Source organism: Sorex araneus, chromosome 4 (genome assembly GCF_027595985.1).
Source record: "Sorex araneus isolate mSorAra2 chromosome 4, mSorAra2.pri, whole genome shotgun sequence".
Lineage (NCBI taxonomy): Eukaryota > Metazoa > Chordata > Mammalia > Eulipotyphla > Soricidae > Sorex > Sorex araneus.
Window position 1 is genome coordinate 188,396,456 of NC_073305.1, and position 21,604 is coordinate 188,418,059.

Genomic DNA, 21,604 nt, shown 5'->3' on the forward strand with positions numbered 1-21,604 from the left:
CCCTGCAGGAAGCCCCCAGTATTTCAAGAACTTTACAGGAAATCACAAAATTGGGGGCCCGTAACATGAGATCCGGCGGCAAACTGGTGGGACAGGGGAGCCAGGAGCCATGACTATGAAAGGCTGGAGACCCTGTTCTAGAACCTTCCTGTCACCCAGTCATCCATGCAGGTGCCCTGCACGGACACTGAGAACCTCAACACTCAGAAGAACTGACCCGTTGGGCTGGCCTGACCTTCTTCCCACGATGACCCTCCCCTAGCCTCTCCGAGGCCCCCGAGGATTGGACGCGCGTGAGATTGAGGTTGCAATGTGTTTCTGCCCAGTGCTGTGCGGGAGCAGGACTCCGAAGCGGGGGTCCCGGCCGGCTGGAAGAAGGGCTGGGAAATGAGGCCACAGACAAAGGACCTGGGGCTGCGCCAGGGACAGGGCCCGGCTCCCTCCTCCTGGGGACACTGGGCCTTGAGCTTTGGCTCACCACAGAGGCCCCGAGTCCTTTCCCGTCTGTTGCGGTGGCGATGGGATGGGAACTGCGGCAGGGGCGGGGCAGTGGAACAGAAGGAGAGTTGGCCCCGCATGGTGCTGGGGACAGAGGCACTAGTGTCCGAGCCCAGGGTGGGAAGTGGCGTGGTCCCACAAAGCCGCCCTTGTTCCCATAGAAACCAGCCTCTGGCCAAGCAGGACCCCTTCCTCCCCTCCGGGCACCTCTGCCGGGATGCTTTGTCTCCTGGAGATTCCTGTTTCCGCAAGAACAAAGATGGTGGCGCAGAAAGAAATGGCCCCTTCTGGCCAGGGGCTGGCTGGCCAGGGCGGCGAGAGGGATTCTGGGCAGGGCTGCAGTCTGGCGCGAGCTCCCTGTATCTGGGATCTGGTACCTTTTCTTAAAGTCGTGTACTGACAGGCCCCCGGGAGCCGTGCCAGGCGGAGATTGGCAGGCTCATTTGCATACCAATGCAGCACTGGGCGGCTTCCAGTGCACGCAGGTCTCTGCAGAGACACCGGATTCAATGGTGGTGCTTCAGGGGGGCCCACAGTCACCAGCTTCCTTCCTCTCTCACCCACACGCCTCCTCTCCACCGGCCACGGGCAAGTCTCCTACTCTGCAAGGATCAATGCTTCAGTGCCAGGGGAAAGCTGGCAATTAACAAAATTAAAACCCCTAACGCTCGGGGCTTCGATCACTTTATCATTTCCTTAGGGTGCCGCGGGGAGAAGGCTCAGGGCTTGTGCTGTGGTGGGCCTGAAGAGTTTGAGACTCGTAACAGGATGTTTTTCCGTGCCTGGTAGGAAGACAGAGCGTCTTTTGTGCTAATGGGGTTTGGCTATCCCTCCGAATGGGGAGGCTCCTAAAGGAAAGAAAGGAGCTAGACCAGACAAAGCCCGTGTAGACAAATTCAGATGCAAGGGGCCTGTGAGAAGGGCCTGCGTGAGGCGCTCCGCACTCCTCCCTGGGTCAAAGACAACAGGCAGGACGCATGGATCCAGGTTCCACTTAGACACAAAAGATTATAGCCTTGCCCTCTGCCTTGGGAAAGGTCTTCTTCCGGTCACGTCTCTGTCTTCGGAATTCTAATCGACGGACGAGCAGAATTAGGGGAATTTGTCTGGGGTAAACAGTGCTGGGGGAATTCCCTTCTGTCCCTCACGAGCTGTCCAAGGGCACCGGGGAAGGCAGCCCCAGCAGGAGTCTCCGGCCTGAGGAGGGTCTCACACACTCACTCTCTTGTCCCCCTAAGCCACCTGCTGCCTGCACCGGGGACCGTCTGGTGGGACAGCATTGAGGTCAGGCGGGTGGGTTGTCTCCTCACCCAGGCGGCTGATGGAAAGTGCCACCATCAGGGCCTGTCTGCGCGGTGACAGGGCGCGGGGTGTCCAGCCCGCTGGGGGCTCTCAGTGAGGCCCGAAAGAGGATGAAATCACACCTTTTATTTTATTTTATTTTATTTTATTTTATTTTATTTTATTTTATTTTAAGGAGGATGTGTCCCTCGCCACACCCTTTCTTGCCAGTACTCAGCACAGATCCATTTTATTTATTTGTCAGCATGAAAAAGTGACTCAAAACTTTTGTTCATTATTTCCAGTTGGCAAAAGTTGGCAAAAGTTCTGCCTTTTTGGTAGACCAAGAGCTTGTCTCCTTAGATAATAATATTTTGCGGTGTACACGTTCATAGAATTGTTCAGAAAATAGCGTGAAACCCAGCATATTGTCTCTCCAAAAGCCTGGGGAAGACGCCCTACTCAGAGCCAAGAAGAAACGAAGTGACTCTAGAGATGAATTCAATGGCACGGGTGAATCTTTGTTTCAGTCCGAGCCTTAGGAAGGGGAAACTTTGCGAACACGTGCAGAGGAAGGGCCTGGAAGGAGCCCGGGAGGGCCCGGCGTTTACGCGAGGGTCCTGCGGACCTGCCGTGGGCGTCTCTCTGCCCGGCCTCAGGAGGTTCACCCGGGGAATGCTGCACTTCCAGAGTGCAGGTCTTCGTGTCTCGAGCAGACAGACCCCGTGGGCCTGGGCCCCTCTGCACTCGTGAGCAGGCGAGTCCAGGCAGGCTGAAATAGCGAAGATGGTCAGGACAGTCTGTCCTTCCCAGTCCCGGTGAGGGGCCAGGACAGCAGCTGAGTGTGGAGACACTGCAGGTGCCAGGGTCCTGTGGTGAGCTGTGGCCCAAGGGGAGGGCTCACAGGTGCGGCGTGTAGGTCCGGCTCTGGACAGTGGCTCGGGTGTATCCTGGTCTTGTCCCAGGGCCGGGCCCCTCCCACCACCAGGCCACCCCCAGGCTGACCGTGGGAGCCTCCGTGGACAGAGCCACAGCCTGAGTGCTGTGTGCTGAGTGCTGGCGAGGGGCTGTGGGGGGCGGGCAGCAGTGGGTTAAAGGGGCGGCAGAGCGATGGCTGGGCTGTTTGTTTCCATGTGTTGCTCCCTTTTGGCCCTGTCCGGGTGGGGCCACGCTCAGTTCTGCAGGAGGGCGGGCTTGTCTGGGTGAAGGGCTGTGAGTGGGAAGCCGTCCGGTCCCAGGAGGGGGCCGCTGTGGAGGCCTCTCACCCCGAGGTGTCCCGTTCAAGGCCCGGGGGCAGAGTGAACCTTGGGATCCGTTTTCGTCCCATTGCACGGCACAGTGTCTGACTTCCGCCCGGCCAAGGGAGCCTCCCCAGGGGCGTCGTTAATGAATGTGAGTCCACAGCAACAAAAGCAGCTATGAGATCAGAAAGTTCTCAGGGAAAACGACACTTCCTTTTTTGTTCCCCCTGCGTCTTGGCTGTTTTCTCCGGCAGACCCAGTCCTCTGGGACCTGACCCAGTGCCTGCCTAGCTCGCCCACGGGGGGTTGTGGACGGCTCCACCCGTCAGGACGTTTACTTAAGTTCATGCTCAAAGTCCTGAGTTGGGATCCTTCTCGGCTATCATCTGTCCTTGATCTCCAGCCTGGCAGTTCATGGGGGACTTTGACATGGGGTCAAGCTGCCACAATAACACGAAGAAGCCTGACTCTGCATTGAGCACTGGGCTTGCGGATCCCGGAGGCATGGGCCACGTGGCTGTCTTCCCAGGCTCCTTCCTCTGCTGCTGGGCCCTTGTCTCTTCCCTCAATGCTCCGCATCTCTCCAGCTGGCTGAAGGCAGCTGTCTGCCAGCACCAAGGCTTCCTCCCTGCAGGGCCGGCCAGCACTCTGCCTGCTGTTCTCTCCGCAGTCTTGACCCTGGTGATGTGGTGAGCATGGACAGAACACAGTTGGTGAACTGTTAACTCCTCAGGACCTGTCTACTCAGGTGGCCCTGACCAGCAGGACACCGAGGCTGAGAGCTGGACACCAGCGCTGCTCGTCATTCCGGCTGCCGTGCCTGTGGCAGCGAGCAGATCCCCTCCCCAAGAGCCCCTCACACCTCCCCTCCGTTCCTGGCTTGTCTCTGGCACTGCCCTTCCTTGGGGGTCCCTTTCCAGGACAGGATGGGTGAGGACGGTGGGTACGTTTCTCAGAGAGGGGCTGGCCGAGGGGAAAGGGCGACAGGAATCAATGGCTATTTACAGACAGTTGACAAGTTTGGATATGAAACATCGAATTATCCTCTGGGAGGGGAGATCAGGGAGGCCTAGGCGTGCCAGGTGCTTGCAGCCCACAAGGCTCGTAGAAGAATAATTGATGCAACTATGATCACTGCAGCCATGAAGACTGTGTTTCAGGACCATGGAGACACAGCAAAGGTACCTGCTGGCATTGTCGTTGGGAAACCCTTGAAACACCGGATAATGGGTTGTACTCTAAAAGTGAAGGAAGGGGCTGGAGCGATAGCACAGCGGGTAGTAGTTTGCCTTGCACGCGGCCGACCCGGGTTTGAATCCCAGCATCCCATATGGTCCCCTGAGCACCGCCAGGAGCAATTCCTGAGTGTAGAACCAGGAGTAATCCCTGTGCATCGCCGGGTGTGACCCAAAAAGCATAATAATAATAATAATAATAATAATAATAATAAAATAAAAGTGAAGGGAAAGTGTGGCCGAGTCTCAGCGAAGGTAAGGCGGGCTGTGCCGTGTTGTCTGTGGCTCCAGAGGCTGCTGTCTTGGGCCCCTTCTTCAGAATGACACAGAGATTGCTTTGTATGGCTGTGTCGCCAAAAAGCAGAGTATGCTAACACTATTTGTCAAAGAATCCCCTTTGACTCCCTCAATTCACTTTGTATTCTGAATTTAAAGGAAATGTAGAGGTGAAATGACTATATTCATGAAAACCACACAGGTCAACCGTTTTATAAATATGTAATTATAAGACCCAAACTCTTATAATTAAACTTAAAAGCCAGTTGCCAAGGAGGTGGGGTTGGTTGTACCGGTGCAGGGACGTGAGGTGTCAGTGGGGGGACCTGACGTGGGTGGTGGGCTGGGAGTAGAAACAGTGAATGTCTGGAACTTTCCAATTAACAGCATCATAAAACACAGCGCCCCAATAAAATAAAAAAGAAAAAGGAAATGTAAACCCTCGTGGATGCCAGGCATGAAGGGGGAGGGAGGGGAAGGATAAAGGAAAGTGCCCAGTGGCAGCAGAGAGATGCGAGGAGAGAAAAGTATTGGGGAGAAGGACTTTGGTCACCAAGGAAGTGATAAAATAAACTCACCCCCACGCAGAATCAGAACACGCAAATGAGAGGAACCAAGAAGAAAGCAGAAAGGTGAGAAGAAGCAGACGGGCCTTCGGGAGTGACTGGAAGCCAAAGTCTTCGAGAGGCTCTTTCCTGAGCCCCGCTCCTGTGGGGACAGCTTTCGTCCTCCTGAGCCTTCTGAACAGAGCCTCCCCTGGCCAGAGCAGGGTGGGGGGCGCGGGGGACACCGGCTGATGAAGGTGCGTGTAAGCTGGCTGGAGACTCACGGTCGCTTGTTTGCCAGGTAAGGACCCCACCGTGTACTCCAGCCTGACCTGGCCTGCATACACAGCTAGAACTGAGTCCCTGACCGTGCCTGGAATCTTCCTTCAAGACTCATATTGGAGCAACATATTGGAGCACGTTGCCCTTCAGATGGACCAGTTACCCCTTCACACTTCTCTTCAATTTTTTTTTTTGGGGGGGTCACACCTAATGATGCACAGGGGTTACTCCTGGCTCTGCACTCAGGAGTTACTCCTGGTGGTGCACGGGGGCGGGGGGCTGTATGGGATGCCGGGAATTGAACCTGGGTCGGCCACATGCAAGGCAAACGCCCTCCCCACTGTGCTATCGTTCTAGCCCCTACACTTCTCTTCATTGTGTTAGAGCCTCACACTTTGTTTTGTCTTTGCTTCAATTGCTTATCATGAAGAAACAGCTTTATATGATCTTAGCAGGATTCCCATGTTAACTTAATATTCAAAATTGCCCTGTCGGAGTCCTAAGGCACAAGTCACGTTCAGAGTTAGTGACTTGCCCGAAGTCCCAATGTTTAGAGATATGGTGTGTGTGTGTGTGTGTGTGTGTGTGTGTTCATGTATGTGTGTGTGTTTGTGAGTGAGTGCGCATATGTGTATGCTGTGGTATATGCCCATGTTAGGGTTTGACGAGCACTGCCTTTCAGTGGAACCATAAACTTAAAAGACGACTGGCTTCACATTGTTTAAGGTGTCTTTGCCTAGTCATTCCCATTTCTCTTCCAGATGGTTTTCCCAAAGCCGCCGGAGCTACGATGCTACTCTGTAGTAAAAACTTCCCACCCATCATGGAACTGACATGGTTGACATCTTAAACAGAGCCTCAAGTCAGCTATTATTTTTCTGTTACCTGCCGTAAAATTTGGCGTATCAAATGTTTATGTCTATAAAACTTTCCTAACACAGCTCAGAGTCTTCATGTAATCTGTTGAGGCTAAGCAAATTGTTTCTCTTCACATGCAGAACATCCAAATGCAACTTAGGAAACATTTCTTAGAAACATCCCAGTATATGGAAGGTTTCACATACAGTGCATAACTTGGCACATTTTATTTTTTCCCCTAGTAAAATATAATCTCAAGGCATCTAGTGTTCAGGAAATATCCATATGCACTGGGCTAAGTAAATTTTACACAGGAAGTCGGATTGCAAGGGCTGCTTCTGTTGTCTTCACCGATCCATGCTTGGAGACAAGCACTGTGAGTTGCCATTTCTCACGACAAATCAGCGAGAAATTCTAGGAAGAACTCAATGCATTTAGGGGACTCATTACCCTCTAAGAAGCCAAGTCACCCATAGTTTCATCCCTACCCAGTGGGCAGTGGCCAGCAAAGGAGGGAGTTCTGTTTGAACCCTGTCCTTCCCCCCAAGTTGAGCAAGAGTGAGCCACAGAATTGTTCAATGGACTAAGATTAACGTGGATGTTCAGTAAATTTTGGTTCCTGGCTGGGACGCTATAGTTAATTCTCCCAGGAAGATGTATAAATTAGTCAGATTTTGTGTGCTATTGTTTTCTCATGTAAAAAATGAGTCCATAAGCAATGCCCAGGCCGTGAATATTGCCAACAAGTTTTCTAATGATTGTCTTACAATCTTGAGTGGCATCTTGAACTCTTGAGAAGCCTCAATGAGCTTGGTCACCATGTGGATATGGTCAATTGTGCTGAATCCCCTTCGGAACCCGGCTTGCTCATGTTTGTCCTTCGTCTAGTGTTCTGCCTATTCTATTCAGGATGACACGTGTGAACAACTTGTAGACGATGGACAATAGGCAGATTGGGTGATAGTTGCCGATGTCGTGGATGTCTCCCTTCTTGTACAACAGAACAGTCCTGCTGGTTTTCCACTGGGACAGAACCTTGCATTCAGACAGGTAGCGTGTGAAGAGCCGAGCCAGTGTATTGATGAGTACTGGCAGCAGATTCTTCAGGTGTTTGGGTCTGACTTTGTCTGGACCGGGTGCTGTACTCATCTTTATTGATGAAATGGCGTGTTGGATTTTGGAAGGGAGGATGTTGGGAATGACATATCCATCCTGCGGAATTTTGTATGTGGGCAGGTGGACATGGCTGTCAAAGAGATCGGAGTAGAAGTCGTGAATAATCCTCTCCATTGCCCTTCTAGAAGATGTGATGGATCCATCAGGACATCGGAAGACAGTCATCTTGGTCTCGTAGCTGGTGAAGGATAGGTGAGTGTTGTGAATATATTTCCCGGCTTCTGCCACATTGGCCAACACTGCTGCTCTTCTCTCTCTGAGGTCTTCCTTTATTGCTTCTCTGCACAGCTTTGCAAGCTCTGATATTAGCTTGTGATTGCCTGAGGCTCATGACAAACCACGTTGGCGAATGAGTTCGAGAGTTTCCGAAGACCGACATTTGTTTGTGGCTTTCCCACTCTCGGCATTCCTCGCGCAGTTATGGATTTGCTGATCATATTCCTCATGATGTTGTCAACGATGGCATCTTCCCATGTTGCTGCAATAGGGCCAAAGAGCTCCCAGTTGGTGGTAATTCTGGGAGTTCTCTTCTTAAACTTAAACTTTGTAGTCCTTTCTCTCCATTTTGTGAAGTAGAATTTTGCACATAGGAGACGGTGGTCCGATCCCTTTTGGAATTTTGGAACAACAGCAACATTGGTCAGGCAAAACTGTTGATTGACTAGGATGTGGCCAATTTCACTGTGGAACTGTCTACCAGGAGACTCTCATGTCCAACGTTTAGATTTGGCCTTCTGGAACTGTGAGTTACCATGGATGGTCTTGGTCGACATGAACTCAAATAGTCTGTCAACCTGTTTGTTCCATCCTAGGCCATGGGTCCCAATGTGGAATTCTTTTTTTTTTTTTTTTTTGCTTTTTAGGTCACACCTGGCAATGCACAGGGGTCACTCCTGGCTCTGCACTCAGGAATCACCCCTGGCGGTGCTCAGGGGACCATATGGGATGCTGGGATTAGAACCCGGGTCGGCCGCGTGCAAGGCAAACGCCCTACCCGCTGTGCTATCGCTCCAGCCCCCAATGTGGAATTCTTTAGGCAAACTTCTCGGCCCTATTTTGGAATTAAAATCACCAACAATGATCCTGTAGTAGGTGTGGTCTTCTTTATAGAACTTCTCCAGCTCCATGTAGAACCTCTAAATTTCTTCTTCATCATAGTTGGATGTTGGTGTGTAGATGACAAAGATAGAAACTGCAGGCAGTAAGCCACATCTATTCAAGCATAATCATCCAATTTGGGTTGTTAGGCATTCGAATGAATCAATGCGCATGGCCAAGTTCGTGTTGACAAGGACACCAACACCACCGACGCCTCTGTTGTCACATGTTCCGAGGAACAGTTCTTCTCTAGTGTTGAAAATAGTGTGAGGTGATCGGTGTCTTTTCGTCTCGGTTGACCAATGATGCCATACTTGATGCCGCTCTGTCTAAGATTCATTGATTTAAAGAAGGCCTTTGATTGTGTTGAGACTGAAGTGGTCATCCTAGCCCTAGAAAACAGGGCATTCAAACTCAGTACATCAAGATCCTCCTCAAGCTGTATTATGGATTCACCACCAGGACCTCACCATTCTACAAGGAAGTGATCATTGATGTAAAGAGAGGGGTTCGACAGGGTGATACCATTTCACTGAAACTCATCAGTGCCATCCTTGAGAATGTCATGCGATGACTGGAATGGGAAGGAATGGGAGTGATGATAGACGGTCGGCACCACCTCTGCTTCACTGATGACATTGTTCTAATAACGCCAAACATTAGCCAAGCGGCACAAATGCTGACTGACTTCGATCTTGAGTGTGGAAAGGTTGGACTGCAGTTGAATCTCAGCAAAACGATGTTCATGAAAAACAAACTAGTCCCTGATGTTCCATTTGCTCTCAACGGAACGAACATCTCTGAATGCAGCAGCTATGTGTGCCTGGGTCGAGAACTCAACATGAGGAACGACTTGGCACCAGAACTGCGCAGGAGGAAGAGAGCAGTGTGGAACACCTTCAAGAGCATTGAAGAAGTTAAGAGGATGAAGAACATCCAGCTCTGGGCACATCTTTTCGACTCCACCATTCTTCCTGCACTAACATATGCCTCAGAGACCTGGGCCCTACGCAAACAGGATGAGAAAGCTATGCGGGTATCCCAAAGAGGAATCAAAAGAGCTATGCTAGGAGTATCACGTCTCTCTCAAGTGAGAGAAGGAATTCGGAGTTCTGACCTCCTTCCATGGTCAATAATCAGGGATGCTGTCTTGTTTGCCAAGGTGTTGAAAATCAGATGGGCCGGACATGTAACATTTCCCCATGGGGGAGACATCCTGTAACTAGAGAGCTCAGAGCAACAATAGTGCCAAGATGCCCTCTCAAACTCTGTAGCTACAGGTGCTAAGCTTAGAGCTGGCACGTGGCAGTCAACAACGAGAGAACTAGGAGTCTGTGTGTGCGTTCTCAGTAGACAGGGTGGGAAGGCGCCTGAGGTTGGGGGGCCCCACAGCTCTCTGGAGTTTCACTGTGGTGAGCAGTAGAAAGGGATTTTCGAAGGATCCCCCAACTCCAACACCCCCCACGCACCAGAGGAGAGGTAGTGTCGGCTACCTTCTCCTTCTGCCTTTGGAGCATTGGAGTCGCCAGGACTGTGTGTGTGGCAGGGGGCACTCCACGACCACAAAGTGCACCCACCCTCCTTGGAGGAAGGCATGCTTCCTTCTCCTCCAGAGCTGCCGAGCAAACTGCATTTCCGGAAAACGCCGGGTATTTGGATGGGGGGAGGGGTAGGAAGGAAAGTCATGGCGGCACAACACCAGCTTCTCCCCTGCGCCCAGCCAGGACGGGCCCTCTGCTGAGGCCTCCGGGATGTGCCCTTTGCCACACACGCTTAGGAAAGACGGGGGAGGGGGGCAACTTCAGGGAAGGTCCCGTGGATTCGCGGCTACCTGGAGAGGAGCAGGGTCACTCCTGCTGACCTCTGCTTCTCTTGAGGACTCCCTGCTCCTCTCCATGGGGCGGGGAATGCTCCTTTCTTAGTGGCCACCACCCAGGAACCCACATTTCTGCTCCTGCTTCTTTATTTTTGTTTATACTCTCTTTTTCTTTTTTTTTTTGCAGGCAATTCGAAAGTTCTTCAGGTGAGCTGATATTCTGGGCTCCTTGGACCACCTTGCATTTGAACAATTACTGCTGTCTTAAATAAAAAACTAGCAAAACAATGATGTTTCCCAAAAACACTCACGGAATTATCTCATTTCAATGTTCTTCTTTAAATGCCTGTCTGAAGGGTTTTTTCATCCCCAGTTTCTTTCTTTTGTTTCCTTTGCGAGTGTTCTGGGTGTTTAATTATGCTCAGCAATTCCTCAGTGCTTAGACTGTCATAGGAGGTGTTTTGGATTTTTGTGTAGTTTATCTTTTCCCTCCCCCGCCCCACTTTCTTGCAGTTGTTTGTTGAGTATAACGCATTGGTTATGCAAAATCTTTTGAGATCTGTCACCTTTATATTTTGTTCTAAATGACATTGTGGCGAGTCACAAAATTGGTCTATGTCTTTGCCTTATCATTAAAATTTAAAAAATAACAGATCATTTGGATTCAGGATTTCTACCATCCCAGAGTTCTTCTTTCAGGCACAAATTGTGTCTCAGAGGACGGGATCGTCTCAAAGGAGCATTGACAAAAATGACTGATTTCATCTAAGTTATTCATCATTCACAGGCAGAGTGCTATCAGCGCCCATGGCATGTGACCCGCTGCTTGTCGCAAAAGTAGAATATACGGCACTTACTGGCCCCAGCCCGTGTCTGCCACTGTCCCTCAGAAACATGGTGACTCCTTTCTGCACGGGGCACCCCCACCCTCTCTCCCGCAGAAACTATAGATGGTCACCTGGACCCGGGGTTCCCCCACACACCGAGTGCTGCGCAGACCCCTTTAGCCGAAGTGCTGGCGCTGAGTTCTCATACTCTGATGTGACTCTGGGGGTCCCAGAGAGAAGGGGTCATGTGCTACTCAATTGCAGCACTGAAGCTCTGGCTCGTGCCTCACACGTACAAGGGAGGCATGTCTTTCTTTTGTTTTGTTTTCTTCTTCTCTCTTTTATTTTCCTTTCTTTCTCTTTTACTTTCTCTTTTACTATCTCTGTTTCTTTCTCTTCCTTTCTTCCTCCCTCCCTCCCTCCCTCTCTCCCTCCCTTCCTCCCTCTCTCCTTTCTCTTTCTTTCTTTCTTTCTTTCTTTCTTTCTTTCTTTCTTTCTTTCTTTCTTTCTTTCTTTCTTTCTTTCTTTCTTTCTTTCTTTCTTTCTTTCTTTCTTTCTTTCTTTCTTTCTTTCTTTCTTTCTTTCCTTCCTCTCCCTCCCTCCCTCCCTCCCTCCCTCCCTCCCTTCCTTCCTTCCTTCCTTCCTTCCTTCCTTCCTTCCTTCCTTCCTTCCTTCCCTCCCTCCCTCCCTCCCTCCCTCCCTCCCTCCCTCCCTCCTTCCCTCCTTCCTTCCTTCCTTCCTTCTTTCCTTCCTTCCTTCCTTCCTTCCTTCCTTCCTTCCTTCCTTCCTTCCTTCCTTCCTTCCTTCCTTCCCTCCCTCCCTCCCTCCCTCCCTCCCTCCCTCCCTCCCTCCTTCCCTCCTCCCTCCCTCCCTCCCTCCCTCCCTCCCTCCCTCCCTCCTTCCCTCCTTCCTTCCTTCCTTCCTTCTTTCCTTCCTTCCTTCCTTCCTTCCTTCCTTCCTTCCTTCCTTCCTTCCTTCCTTCCTTCCTTCCTTCCTTCCTTCCTTCCTTCCTTCCTTCCTCTTTCTCCACAGAGCCAGCATCCAGGAGCGATTACACCTCTCTTTACCCTCGCATTCCATCTTCAGTTGGCAGAGACTCACCACCTGAAACTTTAGGAAAGGTAAATACTCTGAGCTTCCTAAGGTCCTGTCAGAATTCGATGGCCACTGGCCTGAAGTGAAGTTTCCCCTTTGCAGTAGGAGACCAGAGGCTCCAGGCCTTGCAGAGACCTGTGGCGATGTCTTAGATCACGTCCAGCGTGGCCCTGTGAGCCCGGGGCAGGGGGAGGCGGCGGGGGGCCCCTTGCTGCTCGCTGCCACCCAGCACCCAGCCCTCCCGGCCGAGTCTGCCAAGCTCTGATTCTGTGAGATGGCCCGTGAGACCGGCTCTGGGGAGAGGAGAGCCTCGGGCCTGTCCTGCCTTGGGCCCGGTGGGCCGCCAGCTCCGGTGCTCCTGTCTACCCTCACCGCCTCTCCGGGCCGTCCTGGCGGGCAGCACAGCTCTGGGCGGCTCCAGAAACGTCATTGCGGGGGTCCCTGCCATAGAGCTACTGGGAACCTTCAGCCCCAGCAGGCGGAGGGCCGGGGAGCAGTGAGCACCGTCGCGTCCTGCTCATATCCGTCCGGCCACTTCTCGCGGGGGGTGAAACCACGCGCAGGGGGCTCGGGGGCGAAGGCTCCAGCGTCCCCGTGTCCTGTCTCAGTTCCCTCCCTGACAGGACTCTGGGGGCCCTTTGCACACCGAGCGTCCCCTCCCTCCTTCTCCAGGCCCCTGTGAGCCCCCCTTTAGCCCCATGCCTCCCAGACCCCTCCCGCGGGCCCCCTGCACCGCCTCCTTCCCAGCTCCACACCCAAGGCCCCCGTGGGCTTGCCCCGGCTGTGGGTCCAGCTCACAGGGCTGGGCTTTGTTTCCAAGTGGACCGGCACTGTCTGACCAAGTATCTGTGATGCAGGATTAGCCCTTGCTCTAGGGGGCTTCGGGGCGCTCCTGCTGGGGAGTCCTGGGGCTTTATTGAGGATGCTCTTAGCTCTGTGAGCTCCTTCCAGCTGCGGTCAGCCTGCCCGCCCTGTGGCCGGGGCTCCGGGCATCCCTGGCCCCGAGGAGCAGGTCACCGGCGGCTGCGCTGTGTCGGGTGCTCCCTGCTGCAGCCTCCGTGCAGGACTGCGGCGTGCGGGAGGAAGGGCTGTGCCCATGGTGTGCTGGGAAACGGCGTCTGACCCGGCCGTTTCTCTGCACTCACCTCCAGCCTGGCTCACTGCGTGGCCCAGAGACCTTCTATTTCTCTTTCTTTTCTTTGTTTTTTTTTAAAAAAAATTTTAATGAATCACCGTGAGGTACAGTTACAGACTTGCAAACTTTCGTGATTGCGTCTCAGTCACACAATGCTCGAGCACCGACGCCTCCACCAGTGCCCATTCGCCACCCCCAGTGTCCCCAGTGTCCCTCCTGCCACCCCCACCCCTTCCCACCTCCCGCCTCTGTGGCAGGCACAGTCCCTTTCACTCTCTCTCTCCTTTCGGGTGCTGTGGTTTGCAATACTAAGTGGCCATCATGTTCGGTCCATGGTCTACTCTCAGCCCGCATCTCCATCCCGAGCGGGCCCTCCGAGCATCATTTACCTGGTGGTCCCTTCTCTATCCCCACTGTCTTCCCCCCCGCCCCACCCCCGCACGTGAGACCAGCTTCCAAGCCACGGAGCGATCCCCCTGGCCCTTATCTCTACTGTCCTTGGGTGTTCCTCTCCTGCTTGGGCCTGTGTCCCCGCTCCGTCCCCCAGAATGCCCGGGTGCGGAGCTCAGGGCTTGCACACCTGTTTGCACACCTGTTCCCACATGCTCCTGTGCATCCCGGTGACCCTGCTCCTGGGGTCACTGTGGTGACCACACGCTTTGGGGGGGTGCACTCCGACCCTGGTGCTCTGGGGTCATGTGCTCTGCTTGGCCGCCCCGGGGTCAGGGTTCCAGACAGCAGGACCTCAGGGTGCAGAGCCGCTGGCGTGGCTGCTCACCCTCCCGGCCCCGTCTGCGAGGCGGCATTGTGGGGGTTTTCACCGGGAGCTTTGTCCGGTGAAAGGTGTCACCTCCCAGGCTCTTCCGCCCCCGACGCTGGGCAATCCGAGCAAAGGACCTGTGGCTCTGTGGAGGCAGAGCCGGGAGTCCCTGCCGTTCATGAGGGTGTGTCTGGGGGGGGGGGCGCAGTGCAGCAGCCACTGTCTGCCACGGGCTCCTCTTCCCGGGCGAAGCCCACGCCCTCCGGGCCCGAGGCTGCACACAGTGCCAGGGGCGGTGCCCTTGTGCCCAGTTCTCACTGGTCGCCTGCCCTTGGCCCGCAGCCCTGCGTCCCTCCCAGCCATCACTCTGCTGTGCTCCCCAGGGCCGTGCCTGTGTGTGTGTGACCCCGTGAGGACCTGGGGAGGAGGGGAAGCCCAGGTGAGGGGGGAGCAGGCCTTGGTGCACGGCCACACTCTGCAGGGTCTCCCGGCCCTGGCCCTGCTCAAGGGCTGCCCCGGCTCTATGTCGGGAGGGGCCCCTGCTGGTGCTCAGGGGCCCACGTGTGGTACCGGGTCAAACCCAGCTCGGCCACATACAAGGCAGGTGTATTGACCGCTGGGCGCTCTCTCTGGTCTGGTGTTTAAATATATTTGTTTTAAATGTTTCTGCTTCTCCTGGGGCCACACCCAGCACTGCTCAGGTCTCTGAGCTCAGGGCTTGCTCTCAGCGGTGCTCAGGGACCGTATGGGATGCCGGGGATCAAATCCTGGCCGGCCGCATCAAGGCAAGTGCCCTGCCCGCTGGACTGTCACCCTGATGTCTGTAAAGAGCGGGCTGGCCCCTCACCTCAGCACAAGTAATTTGTTTTTACTCGTGTCCGACCTCATTTTCTTATTTTTTCTTTTCCACACTGCTCTCAACGGGACACTGGCATTCTTGCTCTGTCCCCCATGTGCGGAAACTAGTCCTTCAAAGTTCTCTTCCCCAGTGCTGCCTTCTAATTTATAATTATTTGGTAAGTATAACCCCTGGTTTCTCTGCCCCCCCACCCCGCCCTCTCTGGGCTGTGTTTGAAACATGACTCCAGCCAGAGGTGAGGCTCCGAGCCCAGATTCTCTCCCGGCCTCCTTCCTGGACGGGCTCTGACTTCTGTAATGCGTGTCCTGAGGGGCAGCTGACATTTCTGATTTGTTGCGGCATGGCCCATCTTACCCTTGACCTGAGCGGTCAAGTGCATTGCAGACACCTCTAGTGAGCGGAGCCCCCTGCTGGCCGCCCTGGGGAGCAGCGGGTGGGGGCGGGGCGGCCGGAGGCCGGAACTCAGCAAACTGACCCCTGGTCAGGCGCCTCAGCGGGAAGCGCTTCCCAGCAGCGGCCCATTCCTCTTGGAGAGCTCAGATAAGAGAGGCAAGGCTTTGATCTCTTTAAGTCGGGACTTTCTCAAATTAGTGTTTCTGGAGCAATTATTTTGTAGGTTGCTGCTGGAGTTCAGGGGGGAAGTTGCCTGAATCCCGGGGAGGCTCTGAGAACGGTGGCTTGGGAACAGTGAAGCACGATGGTTTGCGCCAGAGTTTTGCAGGGCACTTTTTAAGTGCACACGATCAGTTTTCCTGTGGTCGAGGGGCTGGTGGGCAAAAGCAGAATCACAAACGCTTACAGGAGTTTTGCTGTGTTCTGCCTTGGGGCTGCACACCACAGTGCTCAGGGCTTGCTCTGTGCTCGGGGGTCACCCCTGGAGGGGCTCAGGGGCCAGAGGCAGCGCTGGGGGTCCGACCGGCACTGCCTTCGAGCAAGGCCGTGGCCTCTGAGAGTTTTCATGGAATAACTGGTGAAGGTTCATGGATGTTCTTCACTCATCCTTTCCCTCCTGAGTTCTGCCGTAAGAATATTTCACTTCAATTTTATTCTAATTTTTTATAGTACACCAAACTGAAGGCGATTTCCCTTCATTCTTTTTTTTTTTCCTTTGTAAATGAGGGACTTTGTGCTTAGTGGTTTCTTCTTTTTTAATAGTTCCTCTTGAGTCTATCTGTCTGTGAAGTGGTTCAGTTGTACCAGCCTTCGTCTGGACCCAGGTTTCGTCATATTTCCTACAAATTATTTCCCCTTAGTTCTTATGGACATGCCTTGTGGGAAACATGTTTAGTTTTTGAGAATAAAATGTAAGAGCTCCTTGTATCACTGGCCTTTGGGGCAGTGGTCCTGGGCCGTCTGGGCGAGATGAGCTGTCTCCGGGGTCCTGGGCCTGCCCGCAGACCACCTGACCACCCCTTGTCCTGCCTCGGTCTCCAGGCCCGGGCCCGGGCCCGGGGCCAGGGCTGCAGCGCCCCCGAGTGCTCCTGAGCTCCCCTCCCCCCACCCCCGGCCTAGCCCCCAGGGAGGACACAGCTGGGGCCCCTCGGGCTACAGTGGGGGGTGGGGGGCAGCTGGAGGGGCGTCGGGGAGCCCCCTGCAGACCACCCCAGCACGGGAGCTGGTGCAGGAGCATGAGTGGGAGCCCCCCCGGGAGGGGCTGCACCGAGGGGCTGGCGGTTGGGAGCTCCTGCCCTGGGGGAGATGACATCAGTCCTGCTGCCAGCTCGGCCCAGCTGGGACGGGCACGTCACGGCGTCTCTCCTGAGGGGCCCTTGGTCAGGCCGCAAATGTAGACATGTGGGAGAGGGTCTTCCTTCATGCCGCTGCTTCTCAGGCCCTGCGGGTGCACGGCGCAGAATCAGTCATTGCACATACACACACACACACACACACAGACATACACAGACAGACAGGGACACACACACAGACACACACATACAGGGACACACACACAGACATACACAGACACACAGACAGACACATAGACACACAGACACATATACAGAGACACACACAGACAGACAGGCACACACACAGACACACACAGACCCACAGACATACACATATACAGAGACACACACACAGACAGACAGGTACACACAAACATACATACACACAGAGACAGACACACACAGACATATATACAGAGACACACAGAGACAGACAGGCACACACACATATGCATACACATAGACAGATGGACACACACAGATACACACAGACTCACAAACACACACACAGACACACAGACACATATACAGAGACACACACAAACACATGCACATACACACACACAAACCCACACAGATAGACCAGCAGACATACACACACAGATACATATAGACACACATACACAGACACACACACAGACATACACATAGACACATACAGACAGACACACACAGACAGACAGACACACACATATATACACACAGTCAGACCCACCGGTAGACATACACAGACACACATAGATACACACATACATATATACACACATACATACAGAGACACACACACATACATACATACACACATGCACCATCCCAGGACACCAGGTGGGGCTTTCGATGGCCAGTGGGATTCCAGGTCCGGCAGGGCAGTCTGGGGCAGCGGTTGCCCCTGGGTACAGTGGACGGAGGGGGGTGAGAGGCTCCCGGGCAGCAGGAGGGTGGGCTGTGTGGCAGTGGGGGCGTGGGGGACGGGGACCAGCAGGGCCCCCACCTGCTCCCAGTGCCGGGGGGAGAGGCCTCGGCCCACTTCAGCCACCCTCCCCTCCGTCCCCCGAGCCCCCTCCGCCGAGCCTGGAGCTGCCCAGGGAGGGCTGAGCCCAGAGTGGCCCTGGCTTCCCGCTGCCGGGCCCTGAGACCCGCTGGCTCAGCTCGCTGCCCTCTGCCCCTCGCCCCTGACGCCCGCAGGCCTGCCCGAGACCCATGGGAAGGGGGACGCGGCAGCTGTGCCGTCCCGCCCGGGGGCTCCCCTGGCCCGGGGCAGTGTGTGGGACGAGGGGCCTCCCGCCTTGTCCCTGGAAAAGGCATCTGGGCCTCTCGAGGGTGCCCCGAGCTGACGCGTCCCTTCTCCCCGCCCCACGTCTGACCCCAGAGCATGGGACGTGCAGGCCAGCAGCACAGGTCAGAGCTGGAGGGACGCTACAGCGGGCGCCTGGCGGGGCTGGGGAGACGGTGCAGGGTGGGCTGGGGAGATGGTGCAGGGGTGTGGTGGGGCGTCTGCCTGGGGGCTGGTGCAGGAGTGGGGTGTCTGCTTTGGGGACTGGGGAGACCTTGCAGAGGTGGGGCGGGGTGCCTGCCTGGGGGCTGGGGAGAGGTGCAGGGTGGGGTGAGATGGTGCAGGGGTGGGGTGGGGCGCCTGCCTTGGAGCCTGGTGCAGGGATGGGGTGGGGTGCCTGCCTGGGGGCTGGGGAGCTGGTGCAGGGTGGGGTGGGGAGACAGTGCAAGGGTTGGGTGGGGCACCTGCCTTGGAGGCTGGTGCAGGGGTGGGGCGGGGCGCCTGCCTGGGGGCTGGGGAGAGGTGCAGGGTGGGGTGGGGGGATGGTGCAGGGTGGGGTGGGGAGACTGTGCAGGGGTGGGGTGGGGCGCCTGCCTTGGAGGCTGGTGCAGGGGTGGGGTGGGGCGCCTGCCTGGGGGCTGGGGGCTGGTGCAGGGTGGGCCCTCCCGGCAGAAGCAGAGGTGCACACGTGGCCACTGCTCTCTGCAGTTGCAGAGACAGACAGACAGACAGATAGACAGACAGACAGACATGGGTGTCTGCACACGCTCAGCCTTGCCCCGCAGCCCCTCCCCTCCCTGTCTGTGCACACCAGGGCAGAGCACTCGCACCCGCGGGCCGGCGTGGCTCCCCCTGTGTGTCTGGGGGTCCTCCCGAAAGGCCCCAGCTCGGCGCTTCCCGACCAAGAGCGGCCGGGGGGCGTGGGCACGGGGAGGGGCTGTGGGTGCGGGGTCTCCTGCCCTCGGGGAGGCGGCGAGCAGAGCCTGAGGGAGGACTGCGATTCCTCGTTGCTTCAGTACCCTGGACCCACATTCTGGAAGCTTCCGGAAGCTTCTCTTCCATTCCGACCCAGGGGCTTTAGCTCTCCCCCCGCCCCCGGAACTGGGGGTACTTTTGGTTCCCAAGCGAGTGGCCGTGAACATGTGGGGAAGCTCTGGAGTGTGGCATGGCGCAGAGCAGGCCTGGCGCTGGGGGACGAGCTGGCCGCCCCCGAGGGCCCCGGCCCCAGGACGCCCCGCAGATGGGCTAAGGGGCCACAGTCCAGGGTGCAGTCCCGCAGCCCTCGGGTCTGGGCTGCTCAGGCCGGGGCTGTAGGCTTGTCTGGGGGTGCAGGCCGCAGCCCGGGCATCCTGGGGACAGGGTGGGAAGGGCAGAGAGCAGGGGCGGGGCGGGGCGGGCGTCCTGACGGGGGCACGTCTATCCCCGGGACAGTGTCAGGACCGGAAAGAAAACAGCTTGATCCCGGGTTGCAGGCCGAGCCCGCGCTGGCAGGAAACTCTATTGCTTTGTCAACGGAGCAAATTTGATTCTAAAGTTGCCAAGAGAGAAAAAAACCCAGGTTCTTTGATGTCACTTTCAATCCAGGGGCCCCTTAATAACCCGCATCTCCCTCTGCCTGCGCTCGCCTGCCACACCGTGCTCACAGCACCCCTGGGCCTCCTCTGCTTTGGCTTCTGCCTTTGGCCCACTGGGGGCTCCCGGGGGTCTCTCCTGGCTGGACTCAGGGGACTCAGTGCAGGGAAAGTCCCTCAGCAAAGCCCATACTCAGTCCATCAAGCGTTTCCTGCAGCTTCGAAAAAACCCTGGTGTATGCATGTACACGCGTGTGCATGCGTGTATATACATGTGTGTACATGTGTGTGTGCATGTGTGTGCATGTGTATGTGAATATACACGTGGGTGTGTGCGCACGTTTGCATGTGTGTGCACATGCATGTGTATGTGTATATGTGAGTGAATGTGTGTGCATGTGTATGTGTGTGCACACGTGTGTGTATGTGCACGTTTGTATGTATATGTGTGGTGTGTATGTGCATGTGTGAGTGTATGTACGCATGTTTATATGTGTGTATGCTTGTGTGTGTGTATATGTGTATGTGTGAGCATGCGTACGTGCACGTGTGTGATGCGTGTGTATGTGTGTGCATGTGTGCACACATGTCTGTGTGTGCTCTTTCACCTTCTGCTGGGGCAGGGTTGTGTTGTGTTGACGGCAGGGGAGGGTTTTCGCTTCCTCAGAGGCCCAGGACAGACCCGGGTGACTCTGAGGGCGGCTGGCGGCACCCACATGCCCTTCACTGCGAGGGTGTCCAGATACTGAAAGGGCCCCACGCCCGGCACTCAGCCCCAGGCCCAGCGGCCACTGTGCGCTCCTACGGGGACACCAGGGTGGCGCATCTCCTCAGTCGGCCGTGGGAAGGGCAGCCCCCGGGCAGGGCGGCAAGCTCGAGCCATCCCCACTGTTCCCGCAATGGGGGCAGAGAAGGTCCCAGGGCTGAGCTTGCCCTGCCCCCGGGACCCCTCCCCCTCTCTTCCCCACCACACACCTCACATGCTACTGCACACACACTTCACCACAAACACACCACACACACCACACCACACACATACCACAGACACCGTGCATCACACAGATTGCACACACCACATACACTTCACTGCAACACATGCACACCACACACACACATACCATGGGCACACCGAACATACACCCTACACACACACTACATACACCTCCCATCACACACATACCACACCACATACACCACACACACCAACATACCACACATCACACACACATACCACTCACACTCTACCACAATACTCCACACCCCCACACTGCACATACACGCATCACATATGGAGTGTATCACACGCTTCACAGATGCACCACACATCACACACACACTCACACTACCCACTGTGCTCACCCTGGCACATATCACACCCACACTCACACCCACACACCCACACACACTCACATACACAACCCCCCACGCCCTCCCACACACTCACACCCACACTCACACTCACACACACTCACACACTTAACACACATAACATACATAATACATATTCACACACACACACTTACACACATAAGACACATAAAACACATATAACACACACTCACACTCACACACTCACACACACTCACACATACACACTCACACACTCACAACACACACACATGCAGGAGTGGCACCCCAGCTCTCCTCCGGAACATGCCCCCTTCCAGACAAGCGTCTGCATACGAATGCCGGAAGCTGGAGATGTTTTTCCGTCCTCGGAGCTGGTGATTTATGGCCCGGATGCCCGGAAACAGCAATTCTTTGCTCTTTATGATGTTTTGGAGGAAGGTGCAGTAGCCCGCAGTCAGAGCAGCGCGACTTCAACCAGGTTTTACAAAAGGTCTCCGCAGCGAGGGTGGCTGGGAACGGACAGCTTCTGTGGAGGCGCAGTTAATAAGACACCAGCACATTAATCACAGCAGCCGGCCCGCGCAGACAGTGCCCGCACAGGCCTCTCTGCTCCCGCGGTGTGTGCGTAACCCGGCCGGAGGCCCACGCCCTCCACACACACACATATGCACGCCTCTGCGCATCTCGAGAGCCTGCCGCCC

At 55.3% G+C, this 21,604-nt stretch overlaps 1 long non-coding RNA gene across 1 annotated transcript in view; it reads left to right on the top strand.

The window, feature by feature from the left end:
* The window catches only part of LOC129404412 (uncharacterized), a 50,376-nt gene extending 39,848 nt beyond the window's left edge, over positions 1–10,528 (top strand). Inside the window, exons 4-6 of the long non-coding RNA XR_008629841.1 lie at positions 5,120–5,377; positions 7,518–7,584; positions 10,494–10,528. This is a non-coding gene — a long non-coding RNA (uncharacterized LOC129404412). The remainder of the gene's footprint in view (positions 1–5,119; positions 5,378–7,517; positions 7,585–10,493) is intronic.
* Positions 10,529–21,604: the final 11,076 nt, after the last annotated feature.